Source organism: Centroberyx affinis, unplaced genomic scaffold, assembly GCF_046629955.1.
Source record: "Centroberyx affinis isolate AG114_WGS23_722 - 3 ecotype Tasmania unplaced genomic scaffold, CSIRO-AGI_Caff_v1 ptg003919l_1, whole genome shotgun sequence".
Classification (NCBI taxonomy): domain Eukaryota; kingdom Metazoa; phylum Chordata; class Actinopteri; order Beryciformes; family Berycidae; genus Centroberyx; species Centroberyx affinis.
Window position 1 is genome coordinate 52783 of NW_027281753.1, and position 9086 is coordinate 61868.

A 9086-nucleotide genomic window follows, 5' to 3' on the forward strand; every position below is an offset into this window, starting at 1 on the left:
TCAGCAGTACAAGAGGTCAGCCGGTTCCTTTTGACGTACGGCCTGTTGTCAAATCTCCTCGCAGTCTGCCTTAAAGACTCAAACAACTCCTGAGTCAAAACTTGTGAATGTTGTTTTATATGCTGCAAACGGTTGTGATGGTGTGATCGTCTATTCCACAAACTGAGCTTCCTTTGGCGCAAGAAAGGATGTTGCATTGTATGGTATCGTATCGTTCTTTCCGTACAGTATCGTGTTGTAGAGTTTCACGTTTTAACCAATCCTATCATCACTCTTAATTAGCAGCAGCATAGTGACCTGAAATGGAGCTACGCTCAATTAATGCTGATAGATAGAGATAGAGATGAATGGCTACATGTCAATACTTCCTTGACAGGATAAGCAAGATTGGGGCTGAGTGACAGGCAGACTTCCACCCTGATCAAGGGCAGAGACCAGGCTGGGTGCATTTCTGGCTCTTAGATTTGTTGTAATTGACAGGTGCAGAGAGACATTAGGAGGTCCTGGTGGAACTCTGCGCCGTTTATGCAGATTAACACGTCAAAAGTACAAATGAATAAATAAACTGGTAAGCACGATCAGGCATTTAGCCTGAGGGGATGCCATCATTACCAGATTAAACAAAATGACTAATCACAAAACAATCAGCTTCAAAAGTAGAGAAAGTCAAAAGACGCAAAGCTTGGGGGTAAAAAGCTAAGTCATCTTAATTATTCAACTACAGGCAAACAATGCTATGAATTCATAATTAACTCGTACACAGAGCATCAATACAACGCAATGACAGCTAATTTTTTTTGAACAGAGAGGCTACTGTAGACTGTGAAGCTGAAAGACGATTGTTATTCTTGATGAAAGACGGAGCGCTCACCTATCCGCAATACCTACATGATGACATATAGGAGAATTTCACGGTTTAGGGGAAGGGGAATTACAAAATCCGACCAAAATGAGCGCCGAGGACAGGATCACAGGGACGGCATCATATTCCCAAAGCAGCCAAACAGCATGGGCACCAGAGGCGGCGGCCTTGTGGGAATACTTTGGGTCAGTCGAAAGGAAGGAGGCGAGATAACAGACGACGAACAAACGGGACCCATACGGGGTGTTTTGACACTAAAAAGAAATCCTATCTTCTTTGAAACCCAAATGAGCTGACGTGAGGTCCTCTATCCGGAGATAGGCAGCGATCACACACCCATGCCACCGCCCATGAATCGCACTCAGGGAGGGAGCATATTCTCAGATGTACGACTTTGAAACGGAAACTGATGTATTTTCATGGTGTTTTTATCGCTGTAAGCTGACCAGAGTAGCCATAACCTCAACTTGAGCTTCTTCAAGGCCCAGACCAGCTCCACTGTAAACACATCACTTCTATTAAATTGGCCTAAAAGCGCCCCCGGTTTCCAGGCTTTTCTCCACACGGCTTGGACACCATCCTCCTTTGACCTTCACACCAAGCTGTGGCCCAAACCTCAGCTATTGATTTTTATAACTATCTGTTTACTCCTCGTCTGCACACTTTCCCAGCTGCTTGGAGAGCATCGTTTGCCCCGAGGCGATCAGCAGGGCTCAGCTTGTTCCAGTCTTTGATCATCGTTCAGCCAGCGGATTAACATATGCACACTCTCTTCCTCCCTTTGTCGCTGAGCTTGATAATAAATCTATGGCCTCTTTCTCTCTCTCTTTCTCTCTCTCCTTTCTATCTCTCTCTCTCTCCCCCCTTTTTCCCTGTAACACCCGCTCCAATATGGGACAAGCCATGAATCAATCACCCTGCTTTATGCCTCTTGTCCGACATGGATGCAAATCACAGAAGGATCTGTGGGTAAAGCTCTGCTTATTAAAACCCGATGCCTGACTCATTACAACCCACTCATGCACATGCATGCCGCCAAGATGAACAGCAGGTAGCACACATGAAATACATCAACATTGGTATGCTTCTGTAGTGAGCAGCAGAGATAAAAATACAGGCAGATGAGATTAACTGATTTTGCGACTATTACCTCAATGGAAGCCAGACAACAGCATTTGCCAGGACTAAGAGAATAGAAAGCTAATGAAGTTAATTAGCGGGTCATTGTGGGAGGTTAGAGCCCTGTCTAAAACAGACTTAATCTGAGGAGAACTGCAGTGCAGGGGCTCTCCTTCATACCTGCCCTTGCTGCGCAATAAGTGTACTAATTAAGGTGGTTTGAGCCTACAACCACCCCAGTTAGCTCACTTAAAGGGCCAGGGCTTCTGGGGTTCAGGACGATACTGATAGGCTGAATGGACTCGGCAAGTAGGACACCGAGTGTGTGTGTGTGTGTGTGTGTGTGTGTGTGTGTGAGAGACAGAGAGGGAGAGTGTGTACTTCGAGGTAGACAGGTGACTTTTTTTTTTTTTTTAAAGCAACCTATGTGGTTTCTCTAATGGCCACTGTTGAGACACACCTTCACTCCCCATTGCCTTGCTTATTTATTACGACCTAATTATATCAGTGTGTCAGCTAACACAACCAACATCTTGCCCTAAATGCTGTAATGCTCCTGTGGCTGAGCTCGTACTTACAGACCTTATGTTTCCAAGCCATGTACCATTTAACCATGGCTTCTGAGGCACAAGGGGTTGCTAGAGTGCACTTTTTCCACTCAACCTTGCAATAGCACATCAAGAATGCAATGGACGAGGCAGAGGAGCCACACGCGGTGAATAAAAATACAGTAACAATGCGGGCCGAGGGCCGGGCAGCACATTCTCGTGGAGGAGGAGTGCGAGGAGGTACCGGGTTTTTGTTTTACGAGTTCCCCCTCCTCATCGAGAAGTCGGTCTGAGCGGGGCGACGGGCGGGGCGACCTGCGAGGTGCTGGAGCTGGGGCCCTATTAAAACCGGAGCCCAGCTTGCTGGAAAGATGCACGTCCTCTCACCTCGAACGAAAAAAAAAAAAAAAAAAAAAACCCCGCACAACCCGCTCGCCCCGACAGCGAGACAATCAGCCGTGCACTACTCAGGGTGAGGCGGCGATGACCCGCTGTGTCCCGCGCAGCAGAGACGAGGCCGGTTCTACACACTGATGAGCGCCTTCGCAGACATCAAACGGGCCGCCGCAGACCTCCCCACGACCTGCCTCCGCCGCCTTGTCTCCTGCTCTCTCCTTTTATTTGAGGTTGATATGGGGAGACGGATCGGCAAATATCGATCACGGCGTGCTCCGTAAAATTCTCCCTCCAGGTTTGAGAGGTGATTACAGGCCCTGGACCCAGCTGATGCAGTTTTTGCTGTGTGTGTGTGTGTGTGTGTGTGTGTTTGTGGGTGGGTGGGTGTATGTGTGTACGTCAGGGTCTGTATGTCTTGTAGGTTTTCATACTCCATGTGTCAGGGAGAGGCCTGGGAGAGCAGCCCCATATTCTTCGGTTCGATTACAGGAGCCGCGAGTTTCTCCAATCACCCGCAGGAGACAGACGTCTGGAAAAACACACAGCCAGGCACACTGTACAACACAGAAAATAGGTTATAAAGCACGGAGAATAATGCATGTGGAGCCCAATCATCGAAATTCAAATGATTTGGATGCATCCCCAACCATCCCTCCTCTTCTTGTCTGCCTTCTGTTGAGGCCTCAGAACTCACCAATAGGAACGGAGGGAAACAGGCTGCCGATTCAGAGGGTTTGCATTAGGAATGGGCCGTTATTAATTAAGCTTGTGGGGTAGAGTTTTTGACAGGGGCTCCCGAGTGGCAAGCGGTGTGGATCTTGGCGCTGACCTGGCCCAGCAGGGGTAGGCGCTGTGTCTTTGAGGTGGGGGGGGGGGGGGGGGGGGGGGGGGGGTATGGGAGGGAGGAGGTGGGGGGGGGGGGGGGGCAGGCTGGGTGGAATGGGTGGTGGGCGGGAGAGCGTGAGGGGTGGGGGCTGGCTCCATGCCGACAGCCAGGCCTGCCACGTCTGCGTGCCCGCTTTGAAGTGTCACCTTGAGGGAAGAGCCGATGGCCGGGAAGCAGGGAGGGCGGGAGCCGCGGATAGGAGTGGCACGGTTGGCATTGCCAGACACGGCGCTTTAATATTGCATGGGCTCCCGTCCATCTCTCTACACACTCAGGACATTCCTTCTGCTTGATTTAGTTTGAAAGTAGATCTTTGTTTTTTTTTTGTTTTTTTTTTCTCTCTCTCTCTCTCTCTCTCTCTCTCTCTCACCATGCTGTGGCTCAACACCTGTGCTGGTTTTGTGCTCATTCTCGCCTGAACAAATGTCAAGCTCTGCAGTCAGAGGAACTTTAACAACTCCCCACATTATGAAACTTGACAGCGTTGTGTTTGCTCTGCTGAACGACTCGGCTGCAAGCGTCCTGATCTGGATGCACATTTCTGCTTAGCCCTGCGTTAGAAACATCGATTATCTTCCGCCTCAGACAAAAAAGGCAGGGCATTTTTCATCTGATTGCGCTGGCTAATTGATTTGATTAATTGTGTGCTGTATTGGCAGGCTATATCTGCATATATCTGCAGATTATAGGAAATATCCCTTCTGGTGTTACTAACTGCTAAGCTAACGGTGCCTGCATCATTTCCTTGAATGGCGTCTTTCTGTATGAAAACGAAAGCGTATCATTAGGGGTGAAACTTATACTTTTATTATTCCTTTCCAGTCACACTATGTTTGCCTGCCCTGCTGCCAAGACAGTTATATAGCACAGCAGAGTATTAAACATGGTGTTAGTTTGAGGAGATGCATGAGGGGAGTTTATCAACAGAGGCTGAGGAAAGAGGTGTTTTGAAGTGAGGAAAATGTATTTAAAAAAACACTCACACACACTTTCTACCCACTTTAACAACCGTCCCAGTTCACAAATAGCAGTTTTAACTCCCCTGATTAGCACTGACATCTGCAGCCTTTCATCTTTCCCTCCATCTTGTTTTTTTAATCAGATTAACCCAAACGGGCATCCTTTAATGGCCTCTTTTTTAGGAAAGCTGAAAGAGGAAAGATAATTAAAATAATTAAACCACTGGGACTGGTCTGTGCATGCTCATCTCTCTCTCTCTTTTCTTTTCTTCTCCCCTTTAAGTTTTGATTCTGCTTTGCTTACTGATTCAAGCGAGAGTGGGAGAGAGGGAGAGAGAGGGAGAGAGAGAGAGGGAGAGGAAGAGTGTGTGCATGTGTGAGAGACTCATCATCCTCACTTAATTGCATTAACTTGACTCTCGGAGGTCCAATTTTTCCCTCCAAAACCAACAGCCAATGCAGGATCTGATCTTTAGGTGCATGTCAGCCATCTAAATGTGGTAGTGGGGGGGAGGGCGCGTTTCTAAACAGACTTTATGGAGCATATTTATTTAGTCAGTGTATTTTGCATAAGGCCTTAGATAAAAAAGGAAAAAAAGTATCCTCTTTAATGATTATTTATTCATGGACTTTTAAGCTTTTAATGAGGACAAATGAAGCCGTTTTCCAGAGTGTCAGTATGTAGTATGCTTACCAAAAATATTCTTGTTTAGCATTTTCTTTTGCACTGTGTGTCCATGAGGAATAAACACTAACATTTAAATATAACTAGGATTTTGGAGCAAGACTTTAAGCGATCAGTTTATCTTGATCCTGCATGAATATAAAATTTTCCATAAGTTTTGATCAGACTCAGTGATGATAATGATTTATTAATTTTCTGTAACCGACTATTACAAATACTTGTAATGGAAGCTAAAATAATAACAAAAAAAAAATCAAAAAAAACAAAAAAACATTCCTAATGTAATTGATGACCATTGCATTAGAAACTTTGCCACTGGCAAAAAAATTCAAGTGGTTTATCTGAATATTTCTTGGAATAAAAAGTTTGTCTTTCTAACTTCTTTTAAACTAAAACATAAATAGCAACTTTATCAATTAGTGACCTTCTGAACTTGACAAATGAACACTCCTTCAAATTAATTATTCACTCCTGTGTTTATTTATTCTCATTCATGCGAACATACGTGTGTCACATGCTTTGTACCTTGTAGCTTCCGCGCTGACACTCCGGAAAAAAAAAAAAAAGTAGGCTATACTGCATCGCCCAAGTTATGTTCTGCATTACGCATAGGTGTACATATCTTGAATATTATAATTACATATCTTCAGATAAATTCAAACTTTACTTCTTGTCAAAAAGAATCTGATGAATTCTTGCATGAGGATTTTACTGAGAGCAAGAGCCTGACATTCTCCTCGGAGTGCAGTCCTAACTTTACACAGCTCCATGTCTGCTCCCCGCTACACTTTCCCTCATTCAGATCATTTTCATAGGGCTTCATTTCAAGTTGGCAAAAAAGGGAAGAATCCCTTTGCTGGAAATACTTAAGATTTATATTTAAATTTTCATGGAATCTTTGAGAACATTGAGGAGCAATTTCACATTTGCACTGACATCTAATTTCTCAAGTAGAGTCTGAAAGCACAAATTGCCAAGGATTCCCTATGTGCCCAATTATCCTGCATCAATTTCCTTGACCCTGCGGAATGCTGGTAAATTAATCATACCACTTTTTTTTTTTTCACTCTCTCATGAAATACATATGCACGCGTTTGATAAACTAATCATACTTGGTCGGTTATACTCACAAAAATGATTCAGTCCCGGAAGCAGTATAAGTCCTAACAGCATGGCCCAGGGAATTGTGAGCTGATAAAACACACACATGCATGCACACACACACACACACACACACACAAAATCACAAAATACTGTAAGAGCACATACTGGAAAATTGACACTTTTTTTCCAGTTTTTATCAGCATACAGATGATTGCAAACCCAATTAAAATAAATGAATCAATTAATGAGGATGATTTAATTCTATAAATCTGTATGTTTTGACACTTGTCTGATTGCAGTAGAGTCAGTAATATATTTCTAGTTGGATTCACTGACTGTAGTCTGTTGCATTAGGGGTTTCTCTCTCTTTACACTTGTGCTACCATTTCATTATTGAGCAACCCACATTAGCAGAGTAAAACGCATCAGAAAAATAGCACATAACTGCACTTCTCTTACATCATCAATATTGCCGTCACGTATTGACCTTAGTAACACTGTAATAGCCTTAGGACTTCAATCATCTTCAATCATCAACTATGTAACACCATATTTACCACCGACTCCCTTACCTGTTGATCCCAACATGGCTGCGGTGTCACGCTTTGTTTTTGGGGCAACAGTGCTCTCTGGTGGAGCGGGACAATAAACAGCAGAACAAGTCAAGTAAAGGTCCACATTTTTGAAAACAGTGACACCTGGCACTCTTAAAACTGATCACAGGAATGATTCTGCTTTTTGAAAGACAGGATCCTCTATATCTTAGAAATGCTGAATGATAAACTTTAGGGTGTTGGTTATTCAAAATGGATTTATGGCATTTTGGGAAAAGAGAACTTCAAGCATTACTCAAGTCTTAGTGGTGACATGAGACATGAGGCCAGAGTTTCTCAACCTTGGGGTCAGGCCCCCGTGCGAGGTCCTTCAACTTCAAAAACTGGGTCCTTAGAAAAAGCCCTAATCAAACCAGTGAGTGTCATCATTTCTGATTGTTATTTTGAAGTGAAAAGTACCACCGATAGCATTTGGACTGTATAAAGGCAACTGTAAAATCCATGAGGTCTGCATGTAAAAACTGTGATTGATGAGAAGTTTAGTTATCAGCCATCTTTGGAATACTTTGTCATACGGTTAATATTGATGTTAAAGGTACACAACATTCATACATTTTAAATTCCGGGGTTACAGGAGTGTCCCAGTCTCAGTGTTGGATCACGTGCTGGAAAACCCCTCAGATTGGCTGCGTTACCATCTCTAATTAAGACTAGAAAGACCGGGTTGAGCAGAATCACATTTACGGCTCACAGTCAGTGTTTCCTCTGCATTCATTCAGGAGTGCTGCTCCACCACAGCAAGAAAAGTATTGCTATTGCTAGAGAAAATGTGAAATTTAAATAACAAGGTAATTGAATCTGATTTCACTTTAAAATAAAAAGAAGAATGAAGAAATGTACTAAACTAAACTAAACTTAATTTACAATAAACTAGTTTGTAGCAGTGCAACCTGCAGTAGAACTATAACTGGGATGTAGAGCCAAAACTAAATTCACCCACAGGCACCACTGCTCTATTAAATTACAATGGAAACACTGATCACAGTCAAAATGGAACAAGTTTAAGGAATAATACCATTGAACAAAACAATTGACAAAAAAAAATTCTGTCCTCGGCCGGCCCAATGAAGATTTGCAAACATGAAAAATTCCAAAGAGAAACCTGAGAACGAAGACTGAATTATTAAGTCATTTTTGTCTTTTGCCAATCTGACAAACTCATCCAAACATTCATTTGGATTTGACTGTTTGGCTGTTGCAGCTCACTTTCCCCTCTCTCGCCTGTGGAGAATAAAATTCAGCTACAAGGCTTCTCACCAGAATTAATTGGACGATATCACTCAAATATTTGCCTCATCACACTGGTTTCTATTTAAGTTTAGGGTTGATTTTTAAAATTATCTTGGTTAGTTTTGGGCCCCCAAGCTTTGGAACAGACCTGGTGCTCGTGTACTGCTCATTTTTTAAAATCTCTTTTAGAAACAAATTTTTATAAATTTGTTTTTGATGTATACTAAGATGCTTGTATTACTGTATTTATTATAGCCTATCTATTCATTTTGTATTTGACTTATATCTTTTGTATTTTATTCATTCTGTATACATTCTCTGATTGTGTTATGTTTATTTACAGCAATAGCAAAAGTCACAACACCAATAATAAATATTACTACTACAACTATTATTATTGTTATTATTAGTTGTAGTTAGTCGTAGTAGTAGTAGAAGTATTTAGTATAGATGGTGGTGTAGAGACTCTTGGGAGTGTAGTAATTTTTGGTTTTAAGCGTCACCCGTTTTAAACACTGGTTTTGATTTGCTAATTTCTTAACTGCACTTTTTAACATTATTTTGGAAAGCGATTTATACAATTTGGAGTCATAAATATTCTGTGATGTCACCTGGATGTACAGCCTGATGCTGCTCCGTTCAAAAAGAGTTTGTGGTCTCATGAAATCTATATTTGCGGTTTC